Below are 18,753 nucleotides of genomic sequence, written 5' to 3' on the forward strand. Positions count from 1 at the left end.
AAAAGGATTGAAATACATGAAACAAAAATTGTATCACAATAGAATTATATTATGAACAAAAAAGGATTGAAATACACAACCGAAAGAAACATTATAGAATCCAGAGGATAGGGAAGGGTTGAAACATTGTAGAAAAAGTAGCACCACAATGGAATTATGAAAGAGTTTCTTCAAGCACCTGATTCCGTCATTCTCCATCTTAATTCAACAAAATCAAGGCAAAGACGATTGAAGAATGAAGAAGTGTACAATTAAATCTGCGAGTGTATTACAAGGCTGGGTGAGTACACAATAGTTCACAATACAATCCACACACTGAGTCGTCTTGACTCAAATGATCAAGAATGGAACATGTGTGAGTGGATCAGCTACTTTTCTGTAGCTAGGTGCAGTAATTAGAGAATGACTTGTCCCTTCAAAATAATGACAAAGCCTACAACAATCAACACAATTCCGCGTTGGTTGTTTTGTTCTGTTTATGTTTTAGAAGTTTTTTTTTTTGGTTTTTTGTGAAATTAGAAAACAACATATATGCGCGTAATTCACGTTATTTGGATCAAGCTAAAAAGCATGGAAACCGTCTTAACTCATGAGAGAACAAATTTACATTTATTTTACAAACAAGTTGCAAATAGTCAGAATGCCTAATTCATGTTATTTGGACCAGACTAAAATAAACGGAAAATGCCTTAACTTTTGAGAGACAATCAACACAATTCTGCGTTGATTGTTTCGTTCTGTTTACGTTTTAGAAGTCTTTTTATTTTTTGTGGAATTAGAAAACAACATATATGCATGTTATTTGGACTAAGCTAAAAATTGCGGAAACCGTCTCAACTCTTGAGAAAATAAATTTACATTTATTTTCCAAACAAGTTGCAAATAGTCAGAATGCGTAATTCACATTATTTGAACCTCGCTAAAATACATGGAAAACGTCTCAACTGTTGAGAGACAAATTCACATTTATTTTCCAAACAAATTGCAAAAAGTCAACAGTCGTTTTGGAGGATGAGAGGAAGGATGAATGATTCCCACAAGATAGATGATTCTTCTCCACTTTCGTTTGTCATTTGTCTTAATAACGCTTCAAAGTAAAGTACAAATTGAGGATAATAGGGACTTGCAAACCAAAATTTCCACGATGTAAGTGGAATTGTATTGTCTTGTCTTGGACCCCGTGCGATACTCCATGCGATACTTCAAGGTTATTGACAGCAAGTTCTCAAGAGTTTACGGTATTTCGAATAATTACACTGCAACTGGGGTCTTTACAAATTTAGTCTTGGCGTTATTAGATTAGAAGACACACAATAATTGACCGACTTAAATGTATTTGCATAGAAATTATGCTAAATTGCTGTTAGTGAAGAATCATCACTGTCATTTGATCAAGACAATACTTATGGTCTTTTAGCACAACAGTTCCTTGCGTTTTATTCACTTGTGACTGTTCGTTTATCAAGAGGACTAATTCAAAAGACATTAAGCAGAGAGAGCTTCAAATCACAACTCATGACAACGAGAATCAAGCAAGCAAAGAGAGATAAATCAAAACCTGAGATTCTTATCAACATGCTTGTCCCTTATGAGCTCTGCAACTTCCTCAATACCATGAAAAGCCTCAAAATCCTACACATTACACACAAGAAAACAATTGAATCATAAAAAACCCATCATTGCTCTGAAACCAATCACAATAAGGGGTGTTTTCAATTGGATGTATTTTAAGCATCCACATATCTTACGTCTTCCCTTAAGATTTCGAGGGAATTTAATCAAAACTTTATATGGAATCTCTACAAATCAATAAAACTCCATAAATTTAACGCAAAACTGAAGTTTGAAGCTTTACCATTTGATTAGCTGATGAATCCAACATCATAGCAATCAAAGCATAGGTAACTTTGTAGCCTTCCAACTTCTTTACGGAAATGGATCCTCTCTGGATCCATTCCTATCTAATCCACCTAGTTCGAGATCCGGACCGTTCAAATTTGATCCAACGGTTACAAACATGGGGCTCCTTTAAAAGTGATAATAACTTTAGCCGTTGGATCAAATTTGAACGGTCCGGATTCCGGAATAGGTGGATTAGGTGGGAATGGATCCGGAGAGGATCCATTTCCCTTCTTTACTGTATTTTCATAACTTGAGTTAACTCAGATTATAGTATAATTTTCACCTCAGTGATCAGGGAGTCGAATCCAAGCATCTAAGGCTGCAAATCAATTTAGAGAATTAAGGGATTTGTGAGATATACGTGAAGTCGAATGGTGATTATTGTATTTTGGTAAACTCGGATTTATTGTGTATTTGACTCGTATATTTAATAAATCGATTTCCAATTCATTCCAACCTATTTATTCTTCTGTATCATTTTTAAATGAATTATTCTTCAAACTTGTTTCAGTTTCTTTTTATTTATTTTATTTTTATTCGCGTATCGGGTGCAGGATCAATTCTTTCATCATTCCGAGTCTGGGGCGTGACAATACCTCACTCGATGAAAATAGTTGCCGGAATCACTGGAAAAAAGCGGAACAAAATCAAAATTTCCACAATGCAAAATAAAAAATCCCACGGTATTAGAAGGAAAAACTTTTTCATACAAACTGAGACAATAAATAACAAAAAAAATCAAAATTTTCACAATGCAAACAGAAATGTATTGACTTGAATTAGTGATTTTTTGTCTTGAATTTATTACATGTATTTGCCTTACCATTTGGCATGAATCTTTCAATCTCCGTCTCCAATTGAATGGTAGATGCAGGCAGGGATGAAGCCAAAAAATCTGTATAGATGAGGGCATTGTTAAACAACAATCGTTTACAATATTTGAGAACTTGAAGTGTACTTGAATATCTCCACGACCTGTTGAATATCAATGTGCCACAAACGTCTCAAAATCCAACAACGAACCCGATCCCTATACTGATGTAAAATCCTCTCTAGGCATCCATTGCAGGGATTCATGTGCAGCGATAAAAGCAAAATTATTTCTCCACTCATCAAGTACTAAGAGCATCTCCAATGGGAGACCCTATTGTTGGGTCTCCACCACCACTCTTGAGAACTCTTTTAGGGGCTTCAAGGTAATATTCGGGTCTCTAAATGAATATTGTCTTCAATAAAAAGTCCTTATAGTAGAATACATAAATGTAGAGACTAAAATATTAGAAAAAAAACATTGTTAATGTCGTTGGAGCATTGCTATTGATAAAAACAAGAACAAAAAAAAACCAAAAAGCTATCTCTAGGTATTCCAATGGTTAAAGAAGAAGAGGATAAATGACCTCTATTCCGGCCCATTAGAAACCCTTTGTCCTTATGCTGTGGTGTCCAAGGTCCCCATCGGAGATCAATAATTCCAGTAGACAGCATAATATGATAAATTTAGACTCTTTGATGCACCATATATGGGTTAGTCTTTACCTAATTTGCTTTCCACCAAACTTCTTTTTTCTCGATTCTACCAAGGTATTGAAATCCTAGTTTAAAGGACTTTGAAGCAGTACCTTCCTTAAAGTTCAACCATGTTCATTAGAGTCAAATTAAGACCAAGAAGCACAATTAGCTATGCAATAATTCTACCAGACAACATGATTGATAAAATGAGACTTTTTGATGCATCAGATATAGCTAATTCTTTACCAAATATACTTACCACCTAATTTACTGCTTTTTCTAGTTTGCCTTATATAATTTTGAAACGAGAAATGCTAAGAGACTCTCTCAAAGTGCATAGAGTCTCCATTACCTCATGCATTTTGCACAATATTTTATAATATTGTCATGAATTGTGCCAAAAACATGAGGTGGTGGAGTGATTATAGAGTCATACTTTTGAGATAGTCTCCGTAACATTTTTCTTTCGAAATAATTATGTATTTATATAATATTGAATTATGCCCACCCGCTAAGTTTTGATAAAATATAATTACTTTTAATAATTCTACCAAGACCGTGTATATATATATATTATATTATATTAAGGGTGATTTTCTATAAAATCAATGCAAAGTTACCATATTGACAATAGATCAACAATATTTATGTTAATTATAAATAGGTCAATCATGTATTGTGACACTTAAATGCATTTAAAATAAACAAAAATGATAAAATCTGCCATTACAGTTGGCACGCACTTCAACTGACATCCCCTTTCTCATATTTTTCATATTTTGGAATAGGTCAAAAAGGATCAGATACTGCAACGCAGTGTCTGTTTCCTTATTCTGTTTTTTTACACTTGAATTCAGACGCTGCATTGCAGTGTTCGTTTCCTGTTTCCCTTTTTTTTATCACTCACGCCTTCTATGCTTTATTCTGTTTCAATTTTATTATTTTTTTATTCAAAAACTACAACGCAGTGTCTGTTTCCTTTTTTATTTATTTGTTTGTTTTACATTTTGATTTAGAAACTACAACGTAGTGTCTGTTTCTTGGGTATTTTTTTTTTTTGCATTTTTTTTTTGATTCAAACATTGCATTGCAGTGTCCGTTTCCTTATTCTATTTTTCTTTTGTTTACATTTTGATTTAGAAACTACGTCGTAGTATCTGTTTCCTTTTTTTTTTTTTTTTTTTTTTTTTTGGCATTTTGATTGTTCATTTCCTGGTTCTATTTTTACATTTCTATTTAGACATTGCATTAATGTCTATTTCCTAGTTTTCTTCTTCTTTCCATCATCATTTCCACATTTCATGGAGTCTTTCTCAACCCATAAAATTATTGAAAAGAATAAAATGATACACTATTAGAAGGGATAATTTGTTCCAAGTCTTCTTTTCTTCTAGCATTGGAATCCTCACAACTTGCAAAGAAGAGACAATTAAAGAATGAAGAATACAAACTGAGAAAATAAATGACGAACAAAATTAAAATTTTCACCAAGCCAATTGAAGTGTATTGACTTTGTCCTTTGGCAGGAATATTTCATGTGCAACTTTCTAAAAGTCAAAAGTCAAAAATCAAAACCGCGTTTGTTGTTATTTGTTTCTTTTTTATGTAAAAAATAGAAATTTCTTTAAAGTGGAGAGATTAACGGCTGACAAGACTTGTGGAAAATTGGTATATGAGGAATGAAGAATCAATGCGTGGGAGTGCGTGGGGTTTAATACTCTCTTTTCCACGAGACCGACATCTCTTTTTCCGGTGGGGTGGGGGAGGTCCCCGGGTTTGGTTTTGGGGGGTTGTTGAGAAATTTCATTTGAATCTATATAACTTATTTCTACAGTAAATTCACTCTCTACATCCATATTAATTTTAATTAAACCATCAATATTTCTTTGAACTCAATTTTACTACCTAAACAATCCTCACAAACCCAATTCAGTATGTAAGTTTATCTTTACACATGTTGAGAAAATAAAAACACAAAATGAGTATTCTACAACTCATTCAAGACGTAATGAGAACAATATATCTTACATATTTGTCTGGCGCTTAATCCTTCTTTTGCTGCATATTTCTCATTGCTCTTTTTCTTCACCGAACCAACCCAAGCGTTGAGGTATTCAAATATTTTTTAATTTGTAGAAGTTTAGGTATCGTGTGGGTTTCTTTCGCACCTGGTGCTCCGGGCAAGTTTATTGTTTCGACGAGGTTTTACCAAGTATAATTATCCAGTTCAATTATTAATTTCAATAATTCTTGATTTCAATTTTCTGCTCGAGTGATGGATATTTCCTCTTAACAAAAAAAAGGTTTGGTTCTGACATATATTTATCGGGACACTATCACTAAAAAAGATGATTAGCCATATATATGGATCCTTGAAACCTAGAACATGTGGTGGCAGAGAAACAAAATACCAAGAAATACATCATCCACCTTTATTGTCTTCAAGCCTATTTGCAGGCAGTATACAACTGCTACTAAAGCCTAAACAAAATGAATTGAAATCAAATAAAAAATTAACATAAATGGATTCATATTTTATTTGAAGGATTTAAAACTTCCAAATTATCATCCATCCGTCAAAAAGAGCTTATTTCTCTCTTTGACAACGTCTTAGGGTTTTAGTCAAAACAAAACGTAAAAAAATTATTGCATGATGATAAAGGTTTGACTATTGGAGACGGTTTATTGATAAATTTTGATTTTTGTGTTAATTTCATCTTGTACTTGATGGTAATTAGACAATAGGGCTAAGAAGACAATTCACAATGAAGATTTAGGTTGGATGTAAAGTGAGGTTGTTTGGGTTCAAATAAAATTTCCCTTTTTCTTTTTTATACATGTATATATTTTACATTAAGTGGAATAAATAATATACCAAACTCGTCAGTCAAAGTTTAAATTTGAATTATCTTCACTGGAGAGATGCAAAATCTTGGAATGTAAATACCACATTTACATAACATTTCACATTTCTAGAGATAAACTAGAAAAATTACCCGCGCTTCGTTGCGGGTTTTGAAACCTTTGTCCACAACATGCATAAATAATTTGCACAGAAAGATGCACTACAAAGATGGTACGAACGGAATCACACCCTAAAATGCACCAACACAAATAACACATTTCACCAGAGTAAATCCAACAAAATCACAAATCAATACAGGCATATGTAAAGAATTTAAATGACCAAGAGATGAGGGAACCGAGCTGATAAGTATTTAAATAACCAAGAGATGGATGAACCGAGCTGATGAGAATTTAAATAACTAAGAGATAGGTGAACCACGGGAAGAAAAGTATGCTACCTTTTACTATAATTGGAACGAATTTAAAAATATCTCACCATCACACTGCCCAGAACTACAACTCTTAACGAGAAAGTGCGAATTAAAGAGGTATTCTCCAGATGATTCTCAAACCATCTTTTTACAATTTTTCACCCAATATCTCCTATGTATGATTAATTATAGGTTAAATGCACAACAGTAAACTGGGTAAGGGGAAAAATCTACCTTAGGAGCCAATAACGAAAGGAATACAGGCTAAAACACTCTTTGAATTGTTCCAACGACAGGATAATAGGATTCACTAAATCATTAGAGATTGCAACAATGAGAGAGTATATAAGCTCACCAATGTTCCCCTCTACACGTAGAACAAAATATCTGCAAAACAAATAACATTCAGTCCACCTCGATACATATCAAAATGCACAATTAAAACTTAAATAAGATTATACTGCTCAATAAACTTAATGTAAAGGAATCTTATTGAGAGTAATGTACGCGCATGATGTTTTAACATGAGTCCAATAAAGATACGCTCCAGTTTAGTGAGAATTAGGAAAAACCTGCAGCTATCAGTTACAGGTTCCACTGGATGAGGGTGCGCGGGCATATAGTTCACCTGCAAGGATACATCAGAACATCCTTCAATCTCACTGACAACAAACCTACCCTCTCCTTTCTTTCTCTCTCTCTGAATTCCTTTCACATGACAGACAAATACAAGCACCATACACGAAATCATATTTTCACTTCTCCCAAGTGCTAAAGCTGAAAAACAAAGTAGACTTCCAAAATCAAAATAATTGATTTTGCCATCCTCAACGTGCTCAAAGCCCAAAAGAACAAAAGCAGAAATGAAAGCAAAGGGAATAACTTCAATCATAAATGGACTTAAAGCACTCAATTCAGTGAATTCATTAATCTTCTATCCTTTTTTCCCTTGATTTTCTCGGAAACCAAACAGAAAATGAGAAAAGAGTTATACGCTATTCAAAAGGGAGAAAAGTTCGAATTCCCTATCACTCAATTTCTCATATCAAATAAAAAAAAATTAATCCAAACCCAAAACAACATTAAACATAAAAATTCAAACTTTATTGCCTTTTAGCTCTCTGAATTTACTCTCAAACCCAACACAGAAACTAAACCCAGTAAAAAATTCATCCATTTTTTAAAACCACTTGTCAATTCAACATAAAAAATAAAAAAAGGAACAGAAACAGTCCTAATTACTCCACGACACTGCACTTTTTTTGGTCTAGTAATGCTGCATACATGGAAAACTTAAAGCTCAAAAGTAGATATCCAAGAAAATTAAATCCTTCTGCAAGGGATACAACTATTAACAAAGATATGGGAAATTTCAATTTTCTGAATGAAGCATCTCTTCTGAATGACAAACTCAGATCTTGGAAATAAACAATAATATTACTATAGAAAAAGAAAAAAGAAGAAAAATGTAAGCCAGTATTATAGGTGGTCCATGGAAATGACAAATTGCACTGCGATAAATCTCCGAATTGCTCATTGTCCACCATCCCCAACTCAAACTCAAATAGAGAGAGGCACCACAGGGGTTAGAAATTTAATATTAGCGTTCAACTAAACTTCTAGAATCCCCAAAAAAAGATCCTATTTTGCTAAAGATACCCGAAACTGTGTACAATGCAATGCAAAACCCAATCAAATTAAAATCCCTAATATCAAATTTAAGAATCCCAATTAAACAAAAACTGACCTAATTAATTGGATATCCCCGCGAGTACTATTCAAATGTTTCATTATAGAAAAGAGGTAGCTGAGAAACCTCATATCTGAGAACTGAACTGAGAAGTTGGTTTACGTTGCGGAAGTGAACCGAGAAATAACTTCTCCATTTAAAGCCAGTAAATCAGAGTCTGCAGCTGTCGGATTCTCTCTGTCCCAATCAACCAAGTTCTCCATTTCAAACTTCCCATCAAATATTTGACAGCAAACAACCAATAACAATAAAAAATTTAAACCAATCCAAAAACTAAAATCCTTTTAATTTTCCACGTGTATTCAATGATTTGGTTCCTATAAAAATAGGAAATATGGAATAATTATTTGGAGATAGAATCACATATAGAGCTAGCAGAGGAAGCAAAGAAGATATGCAAAAGCAAATTAAGAGATCATTATATTACAAATTACAAAAGCTTCATAAGCAAATTAAGAGATCCTCATATTTGGAGACAGACACACATATAAAGAAGCAAAAACAAATTATTATTGCCGCCCAGATACCTGAAAAACTTAAGGCTAGGGATTTTCACTCTCTTCCTGAACAACAAAAAAAAAAAAAAAAAAAAAAAAAAAAATCCCGTTTCTGAGTAATATTACACAAACTCATCTTATACAGCAAAGAAGCATGGGACAGAGAAATCAGAGCCTAATTTCCAATATCAAAAGAGTATGAATTATTCAACTTAAACGCTAATTTCGTTAACGAAGATTAAAATAGGCGCAAAATCCATACAATTTAGACGTTACCATTGATTCAAGTTCTGGTAAGGTGTGTGACGGCGATGAGAAGGCGAGGTGTGCAACGGAGATCAAATATACCTGCCATCAACCAAAACCAAATGCAAGCAAAACCCATCAACTAAAACCCAGCGCAAGGTAAACCATCAACCAAAACCAATAATTTATCAATTGCAGTAATTAGGTCAAACCCACATTGACATTTCACCCAGAAAAGTTAAAAAAGAAACGTTACCTTGCATTGGGCTGTTTCCTGGGCATTTCATGTCCAAACTCCGGGCACTTCATTGGTTGGTGAAAATACCAACGGAGGTCGCAAAGCAGGGATTGAAGAGATAACGAAACAGAGATCGAAGAGATCGTCAATCACGTTGCAGGGTGAGAGTTAAGATAAGAAGATACTCACAGCCCAAAACGGATGACATCACCAACACGTAAATCCAAATAAACCTTTTTGTTCACCTGATTATTAGGCAAGAGAAAACCATTAGGAACAATCAAGAGCCATCCACACTGCAAAGTTAATTACTAATTTGTAAACAACTCTTAAGATTTCTCAGGTCAATGCGTGTTTTCATTCTTTGAACCAAACGGTAAGGATAAAAAGCGAGGAAAGCAATCAGCTGCATAAAAGTACCGAAAACATGGAAATTCATAACCCATGCACCAAAAACAAAATCGGAAAGAATTCAAATAAAATAAAATAAACACAATCGAACAAAAGAAGAGTTTGAATTACTCACCATTGTCGAAAATTCGAATGCAGTAATGGAGGAGGAGTTGCAGAGAGGAACTCTGTTCAGCTAGTACTAATTCTACTTACTGAAAAAGAGGATGACGATTTTTGGTGTGGAAATAACCAACCCTACACCTCTCTCTATAGCCTTCCCCTCAACCCCCACCGCCCCCCACCCCCGGCGGCGGGGCAACCACACCACCCCCTTCTCTCTGCAGCAAACACGCGTCCCTCTCCCAGAACCTTCCCCCCAAATCGATCACGACCGCACCCACCCTCTCACCTTCTCTCCCTGTAATCCCGCACCCACATCCCACTCCGTCCACCTGGAACCCCTCCCGTCAACCCTCTCTCTACGCGCAACCCATCAACCCCTCTGTGAACATGCCTCTGACGACATCGATAGCAACCATCCCTAAATGCAGAATGACAAAAGTGCCTCCAAATACTGTCCGTTGGATCTGGATTGAAGCGGGTAAAAGAGTCATTTCGACTCTTTTTCTGTGCAACCCAGCCCAACACATTGGACAACCCACTTCCGAAGCTCACACTTGGCCCAAAACTAGCAACCCAAAATAGGCCCGAATCAGGCCTAGTGCACCCAAACTTACGGACAATATTACCCTCCAAACTTTTTAGTAATTACCCCAGCCCAACACAGATTTGGTGGCAGCAGTGTGCAAATAAAGCAAAAATCAAGGGGCAAAAATTTGACTGTATCTAAGCTACAGTTAAATCCTTCATCAATTTTAGAATAGATAATGTTACTTCTACTTGAATGGGAGATATGTCAATGTATATTCCACTTATTGTACCCTCCGTGATTGGCACTGCCCACTTCCAAAATATGTAAATTTACATTATTATTTATATCTTTCGGCAAAGTTGAATATTTTATATCCCCATTAGAATGCTTTGCGGTCAGCCAAGAATATAAAATGCAAATTTCAAGGCATTTAATTGCTTTTGTTGATTCATAACACAGTGTGTGTGTGTATATATATATATATATATATATAGTAGTGTTTATACATAGTAGTGTTTATACTTTCACTAAATGCACATGTACTGTTCGTGTTTCAGTCACAATGAAAAATTTCTGTATATTATAAGGTCTCATGGTAATTAATCTCAGGCACAATTGTGTTTATGACTTTTATCATCAAAGTTTGAGTAATTGGTACCAGACAGACAGTTAAAAACTGTCGTTTATGACCCTTTTTGTACTAGTGGTATAATCCAGCAACTTTGGAGCATATAGGATCTAAGAAAACGGACTTTGTTTTTGGAACTAAATTCTAACTTATATCAGTTGACTCTTTAGAAATCATCTTATAGTTACAACTTGGTAAATATTTGCTATCCTCTACAACCATGACAAGTAAGGAGGAGGCTTACGGTTGCAGATGGAAGTGCGGGCATTGTTAGCATGAATTGAAATTCCAATTAGATGGATTCAGAGAAGAAAGAATGCACAGAGAGAAATGGAAAATGGCAACTGCTTCTCTCACACTCTGCAAGTCACAGAGGAGTGATTCACTTTTTTTTTCATTGATGCTTGCACACATCTCTCTGTCACACAAGTCGTGGGGAGGGAATATTACTGTTAGGGAATTGCTGGATCATTCTCTCACTAGAACTTGATCACAACCACTCATTTAGCTAATAATTAGGATCAAAAGACACATGACACTTATAGCTTTATATGCCAGAATTTTACACTTGGCAATCTTTGACACAAATGGATACACCATTTGAAATCAAAACTTATTCTAATACTATCAACTCACAGCTTACAATTCAACACTTCTCTTTAAGTTTTGAACTGATTTCACACCAAGCATGTCTCTGAGATAGTTGAACTGATCATTGGTTAGAGCCTTAGTGAATACTAGTCATAGTGCCCGCGCGTTGCTGCGGGTGGTATAAGTGTATAAAACATGTAAAAAGTAGGACATTAAACTACAAAATAAGGAGCAAAATTAGTGTCTTCAATATCTAAGTCTCTGCCAAAATGATCTTGGATCTTCAGCTCATGTTGTAAACCTGCGTACTAAAACAATGTAAATTATTGAAAAAATGACAATAAATAATGTCACCTGAATTTCATCTAGGTTTGATCTAGATTTGAACTACATGCTGATGATCTGAATGAAAGAAGGTAATGGTAACAGTAGAAATTGGTTTGAATTTCTGATGTCATGTGTCAATGGGTTTTAATTTTTTAGACCACTATGCCTATTATATTTGTAGTAAGGAATGAACATTCACATATAACAAAAGGTTCAGGTTTTATCAAGACATTTCAACACAGTTAACTATCTATGCAGAGCTTTTAAATTAGTTTCCAAAAAGAAAAGTAACGCCTCGTTTCGAATTTTATTATCAAAATCTTACCCTCAAGCAATTTTATAGTGATCCCCTGCAAAAGAAACCGGCAAACAAAGAAAAAGGAACAAACGATGAGCAATAAAACTCACAGACCATAATACACAAAATTCCCTATAACGTAAATTGATAAAGCATTTTACCCAATCCAATTGAATTCCTGATCACAACACATTAGACAAACTAATAAACCATTTTCTCAAAATAACCATTTAATTTTAAACACTTAACACCGAAGAGAACCAAACGCGCATATTTGGAAAAAAATGGAGTGTTTTGAGTATCTAAACCTCACCCTCATCACTTATAAAATGTAGTGGTCCCAAATGGAAAGAGAACTTGCAAAACGGCGTCCCAGCACAAACACAATATATTAAACAAACATATGAAGACAAAAAAAGTTTTAAAAACCGACAATGAACGATAAAATTCAGAAATCCCAGGACACAAAATCGCAAATGACATAAAAATTAGTAATAAAAGTTATGAAAAAACAGACACCACTTGACATCAAATGGCTTGACGCTAATGACAACCCCAAAGGCAAGCAAAATCCCAAACCAGTCAAGAAAAAATTAAGAGTCCATTCCTCTGTCATATTCTTTTCCCCTGTTTTGCTACCCCTAATCCCAAATGTGTCTTCGATGCTCTTTGTCCGGTTTTTCTATCACCCTAATATCTCACCTGCAAAATCTTAACGCTACTACTTTCCCCCGCCAGCAAACCGTCAACACCCTGTAATGCTATGTTCTTCCAAATCTATAACAAAAAAATGCATACATAAACACAATAGAAATTTGCGAAAACCCACAACACAACCTAACTAAAAATCTCACGGACCAAAAGTTTCACCCAAAAGAACCCCCCCTCCCCATCTCTCTTATCAAATGAATACTCCAAAAGCAATTCAATGCTTGATAACAACGCATTTAAAATTGAACCCAAGAAAAAAAATTAAAAGCTTCTGAGATTTAAAATTGAACAAAACACAATCCATACATTATAACAAAAACTGCACGCTTAAACATGCTAGAAATTCACCAATACCCACAGCACTGACCAAGATCCACAAAATCAGCCAAAAGATACAAAATAGGGAAAGAAAAAAAAGCAAAATCTGGAAAAGGAATAAAAAGAAGGGGGCTGCAAATCGAAGAAGCTGAAAAGAAAAGGAAAAATGGCGTTAAGGGAGTAGCCAAACAGCTTCGAAAGCAATTCAATAGTTGATAACAACACATTTAAATTGAACCCAAGAAGCTTCTACCATTTAAAATTCAACAAAACACAATCTATACAATCGGAAGAAAAAATATAGTACCAGATGCAAGATTAGAAGAACTCACCAAAATCAAAAAACGATTCCATCCAACAAAAGATTCAGGAAAAAGAATAAAAATGATATACCTTGTTGATAAAGAGCTTGCAAAGCCGCATATAAAAACTGGAAAATTCGAGCAACAACTTTTGCTACAACTAAAAATCAAAGCAGATCAGAAAAATACACCCAAAGCTTGAAAAAAATTAAATCACACACAATCAGAAAAATAGAAAATTCACCAGTAAACGTTTGATCGTATCCTTAACTTTTCCTGAAATTAAAAATAAAAACACGTCAGAGAACCACACACAAACCACGAAAAAAAATATTAAAATCCCATGTGGCAAGAAAACCAAATAATTCACCAAAGAACTTTAGATCGCATATCACACAATGTTATTGTTAACATCCTCTTCGGTTCTATAAAATCAGAAAGAAAATTTGCACAGAAAACCCATTTTGATATTCATATTTAATTATAAACTCACATCATGTGGCATTTTTCAGATGCAGGAAAAAAAAAGACCAGATGAATTCCCATGAATGTAACTCTTAAAAAATAAAAAAAATAAAAAAAATAACTCTACAACAAAACCCAAAAGCAAGCAACCAAAGTTTCTCACCTTAAGCACAAATGTCTTCCAAAGCTGCAGACAAAAGTTCCAGAAAAATAAAAACCTGAATCCCCTGAAATTCAAAAGAAAACCTGATTATACACCCACATGCAAAACCCGATGGCACAAAAATAAAATAAAATAAAATAAAATGAGAAGAGAAACAATTTCAACAGAAAATCCATTTGTCAAGACCCACAACACAACCTAACTAAAAAACTCACGGATGAAAAGTTTCTCCCCAAAAACCCCATCTCTGTCATCAAACGAAAACTCCGAAAACAACAACCCATTTAAAATTGAACCCAAAAAAAATTACAGGCTTCTAACATCTAAAATTGAACATAACACAATCCATACAGTTGCATAAAAAAGTTGTAGATGCAAGATTACACAAACTCACCACAAAACTATCCACTTTGAGACCAACATAGGCGAAGAGAGGAGAGAGTAGACGGCTACGAAAGAAGAGAAGCAAAAGAAATGGGAAAAAAAATGGACCAAAAGCAATGAAAAGGAATCACTATAGAAAACAGGAAAGAAAAGGAACCGGACAAAAATGTTGAAGGGCAAAGTTGAAATAACAAAAAAGAAGCAGGGGCAAAAAGGGAAGTACACTGCTCTAGAACAGTGCCACCGGAGTTTGGGTTTTAGTATATATAAATATCTGCCACTTGCTCATTTGTTGGATAGTACACTAAGTTAACTATCCCTTCTTGCAATGCATCTTTGATGAAATGGTATCTCCTGTCAATATGCTTCATTTTCTAGTGGAACACATGATTTTTAGTGATGTCAATTGTAGTTGTGTTGTCATACTGCAATGGTGTTGCTTCAGTTTGTAACTCCCCAAAATCTTCAAGTACGAATCTGAGCCAAATGGCCTGTGCAGTGGCTTCAGAGACACTAATGTACTCTGCCTCTGCTGTGGAAAGAGATACACAGTTTTGTTTCATAGAGGCCCATGAAAATACTCCACTGCCAAAAGAGAAAGCATAACCAGAAGTGCTTTTACCATCATCAACAGATCCTCCCTAATCATTGTCACAAAATCTGATTCTGCACTCTTACCCATCTCATACTCCAAGCCATAATCTAAAGTGCCCTTGATATACCTTAGCACTCTTTTGGCAGTACCAAAATGCTTGTTTGTAGGACTGTGCATAAACCTAGCAAGGAGACTAGCAACATACATTATATCTGGCCGAGTGGCAGTAAGGTATAACAGACTTCCCACAATTCTTCTATATTGTTCCTCACTTGCAGGTCCACTGCCATCATTCTTGCTTAGCTTATCTGATGAAAAATACATCCGAATGAACACAAAGTTGCTCTGTGAGTTGACTACAGCTGCTGACAGCCTCCAATTAAAACCATTGGTGGATCTTACTAGTCGTGCTCTTGCACGAATAATTGAAGGGAAAACACGTGAGGAGATACGTGAAATATTTCATCTCCCTGACGATCTTACAGAGGTCTCCGATGCTTGAGATATCTGTGTATGCTTAGCAAAAACTTGGTGTTTCTTTGTTGTTTTTAACACCACTAAGAAATCATCCAGGAAGAGAAGTTGGAGCCTTTGAAAAATTTCAACTGACGATCCACGCATCCGGCTTTTGAATCGATTATATGCAAGAAAGAGGAGGGAACTTCAGGAAAGAGAGAAATTGAAGGTGACTTTGGTATTTGATGAATCTGAATTCAAAACGTATTTACATAATACGTTTTCTGGCTTTTATACTATGCTAAATAATATATCCTTCTTATTGGTAGTCATTATTGAACCTTCCATGCTTTTCAGAATGCCGAGCTTGAAGAAGAGCAAAACGATGAACGTTCAGTTGATGATCTCTTGTCATTCATTAATGGAGAAATTGGAGGTATACCTGAGTAATTGCTCTCTTATTCCTTGACTGCATAGTTATTGTTAATTGAGAAATTGGATTTATCATTAAGTAGCTTGTAGTTCCAACGAGCAAATTGCACAACGCACACTTGATACTAATTTTTTTAGGATTGCTTTAGCCCACATTATACTGTACTTGGGAGTACTTAAGATTCCTTTAAATGGGATTTGAAGTGGAGTGTCTTAGTCGTCTATTTTTACTTTATTTCCTTTTGAAGGGCTCATTGGAGGTAAGGAAATTATGTTTCACAGATTCCAAAGGGATTAAAACTTCCAAGAACAAAAAGAAGAATCGCAGGAGAAAAGATCAGCAGAAAAGCACGTGTCTATATGAGGCCAATGAGATCCATGAGGTTTGAATCACTAATTCGGTCTTGAACTTATAATTTCCGCTTGAGTTGTTAGGTAGCTAATTTTTCTTCATTTTTCTTTTCGCCCAAATGTTGTAGGTGTCGAGCAATCTTAACTTTGCTTGCCCCAGTGATGAACTCAACAAATTTATGCCTAGTTCTAGTTTGACATTAAGGCTACAAGATCTAAAGGATGATAGGGTGGAGGACATGATTGGGTTTGATGATGGTGATATTGATGATGAGATTGATCCGGCATTGAAGGAAAAAACTGATAGGTTTGTCTGCAAGTATTTTGGGTTATTACATGATTTGCAATATAATCTTATCTTTTTTAATTTTAGTGGATGAAAAAAAAATATATATATCACGTCGAGCAACATGTGGAAGAAAAAGTACGGAATTGAACTGAGTGGTAATAACTTTGTCGATGATGACTTTAATATGAAAAGCTTAAGGAAACAGAATGGTGGATCTCATTATGGTGCAACTTCGTTGCTTTTTTATTTTTTTATTTTTATTTTTATTTTTTATGAACGCAGTTCTGAAATTGAAGATATGCAATTAGAAGATGAAATTTGATACCTGCAAAAGAATTTCAAATTGTGATATGTTTTTCAACGTTGAAGAGTTTGCTTATAAACTAAATAGCTATTAGTGTAGTGGTATTTCTCCACTTCTTTTTTAAACTGTCCCATGTTCAAATCCACTCCTCACCCAGCTAAGAAGATGACAAAAGTTACGTAAAAAGGTTGGTCTGTGATAGAAATGAGTAAACATTGGGGACAATGTTTTGCCTTTGCTAGCTCTGTATGGTGGCTCTGAAAGGTGTTGGTTTTTGATTTTCTGTGTAATAGTTGTTTGGACATTTTAAATATATATTTGTTTATGTTTATAAAGAAAAAGAACTCTCATTCTGGTCATCACCATTAAGCATCTGTTGTGAAACATGGTTCCACCCTCCCTCTCTTCTGGTTCTGCAAATCTTTTCTCTCTAGTCAGTATTTTTTATTTTCTGATAAGGATGTAAATCGAAATTTCAAGTTGCGTTCTCCACCATGGTTCTGCATGTAAATACGCACTTTATAGAGACAAAACTTGTTCTTGCTGCTGTTACATATTTTCTTAAATCGTTGTTCAGGGAGGTTGAAGATTTTGCTCGGAGGTTAAATTCAGACTGGCCTGAAAGGATGCAAGAGATCCTATCTTTGAGTCAGGAAAGGAGGCCTGTACCATTTTCCATTAATGGAAACGGTTCTTTCAGAAGATATGCTTGTATGCTCTCTTTCTCCTTACTTTTTTGTTCCCTTCCGAAAGCTTCTACCATTGTTTTTTCCCTGATACATAAAACTCTTGTCACATAAGTAAATCTGTGCTAAGGTATTTTTGTTACTTTCTTTTGGTAAGTAAGGTTACAAATGCTTTACATGTTTCTCCTTTCAAATGGCTTGAGACCAAGGGTGGAGGGCGAGTGCTAATCCCAGTGGGTCTGTGAAACTTACCTATGCAACCCGAAAAGAAATTGTTTTCACCATTCCTCCTTACTATATGATATCCATAAAGTATGTAGTTGTGGAGTGAAAGCTGGAAAGTATAATCTGCTTCCCTGTCTCCTACATGTGGTTTTCCATAATCTCCTTCTTTTTTTTCCATGGGCTGATGAATATTATTCATTAGATTTTCTTTTCGTATTCCTGGTTATTCATAGTTGGCCGTTCTGTTTGTCATGTTATAATTTTATCAAGTGAGAGGAATTGATATTGATATCGATATTGCCCCCCTTCCCTGTTCACTTAGTTGGCTGTGCATTAGCTATTTGACTAGTGATATTCCCTCACTCAGACAAGCTTAATTCCACTAGTATTGTAACAATCCTGAATGTTTGATCAACGTTTGAATACATTGTATAACATCTCTTTCTTCTGAATCGTATGTTATTCACGGAAGGATCAGAACAAGAGACAAACATTAAACTCAAGAGCACTTATTCAGCATTACATTCCCTGTTACTCATCTTACCACTCGTGCATACAGGAGGAGTACATCCAGAGTGGAAACGGCTCGAACAAAACTCTTATCGGCCAAAGGCTGGAACAATTTTGACCAGATGCTAACAGGCTACCAAGAGTTCCTATTCTCATTTATTTGGACCCAAACATAATTATTCTTTCCCTTCATAATTTAATCTTCTTCTTTTGTTGGGGTAATTAGCTGGAGTTGGATTTTGGGGGCAACTGT

At 35.0% G+C, this 18,753-nt stretch overlaps 1 long non-coding RNA gene and 1 pseudogene across 4 annotated transcripts in view; one reads left to right on the forward strand and one right to left on the reverse strand.

Annotated features, from left to right (window-relative positions):
• Positions 1 to 5,725: 5,725 nt before the first annotated feature.
• Positions 5,726 to 18,753, reverse strand: part of LOC137721308 (uncharacterized) — a 39,265-nt gene continuing 26,237 nt past the window's right edge. The window contains exons 3-6 of one of the 4 annotated variants that reach the window (XR_011066623.1): positions 9,213 to 9,284; positions 8,506 to 8,616; positions 7,262 to 7,317; positions 5,726 to 7,076 (exon numbers count right to left, since the gene is read on the reverse strand). This is a non-coding gene — a long non-coding RNA (uncharacterized lncRNA). Of the gene's footprint in view, positions 7,077 to 7,196; positions 7,318 to 8,436; positions 8,617 to 9,212; positions 9,285 to 18,753 lie in introns of all 4 variants that reach the window. The other 3 variants (XR_011066621.1, XR_011066620.1, XR_011066622.1) reach the window with 3 other exon arrangements.
• LOC137721009 (SKP1-like protein 21) lies at positions 15,139 to 17,967 on the forward strand (annotated as a pseudogene).

Source organism: Pyrus communis, chromosome 16, assembly GCF_963583255.1.
Source record: "Pyrus communis chromosome 16, drPyrComm1.1, whole genome shotgun sequence".
Lineage (NCBI taxonomy): Eukaryota > Viridiplantae > Streptophyta > Magnoliopsida > Rosales > Rosaceae > Pyrus > Pyrus communis.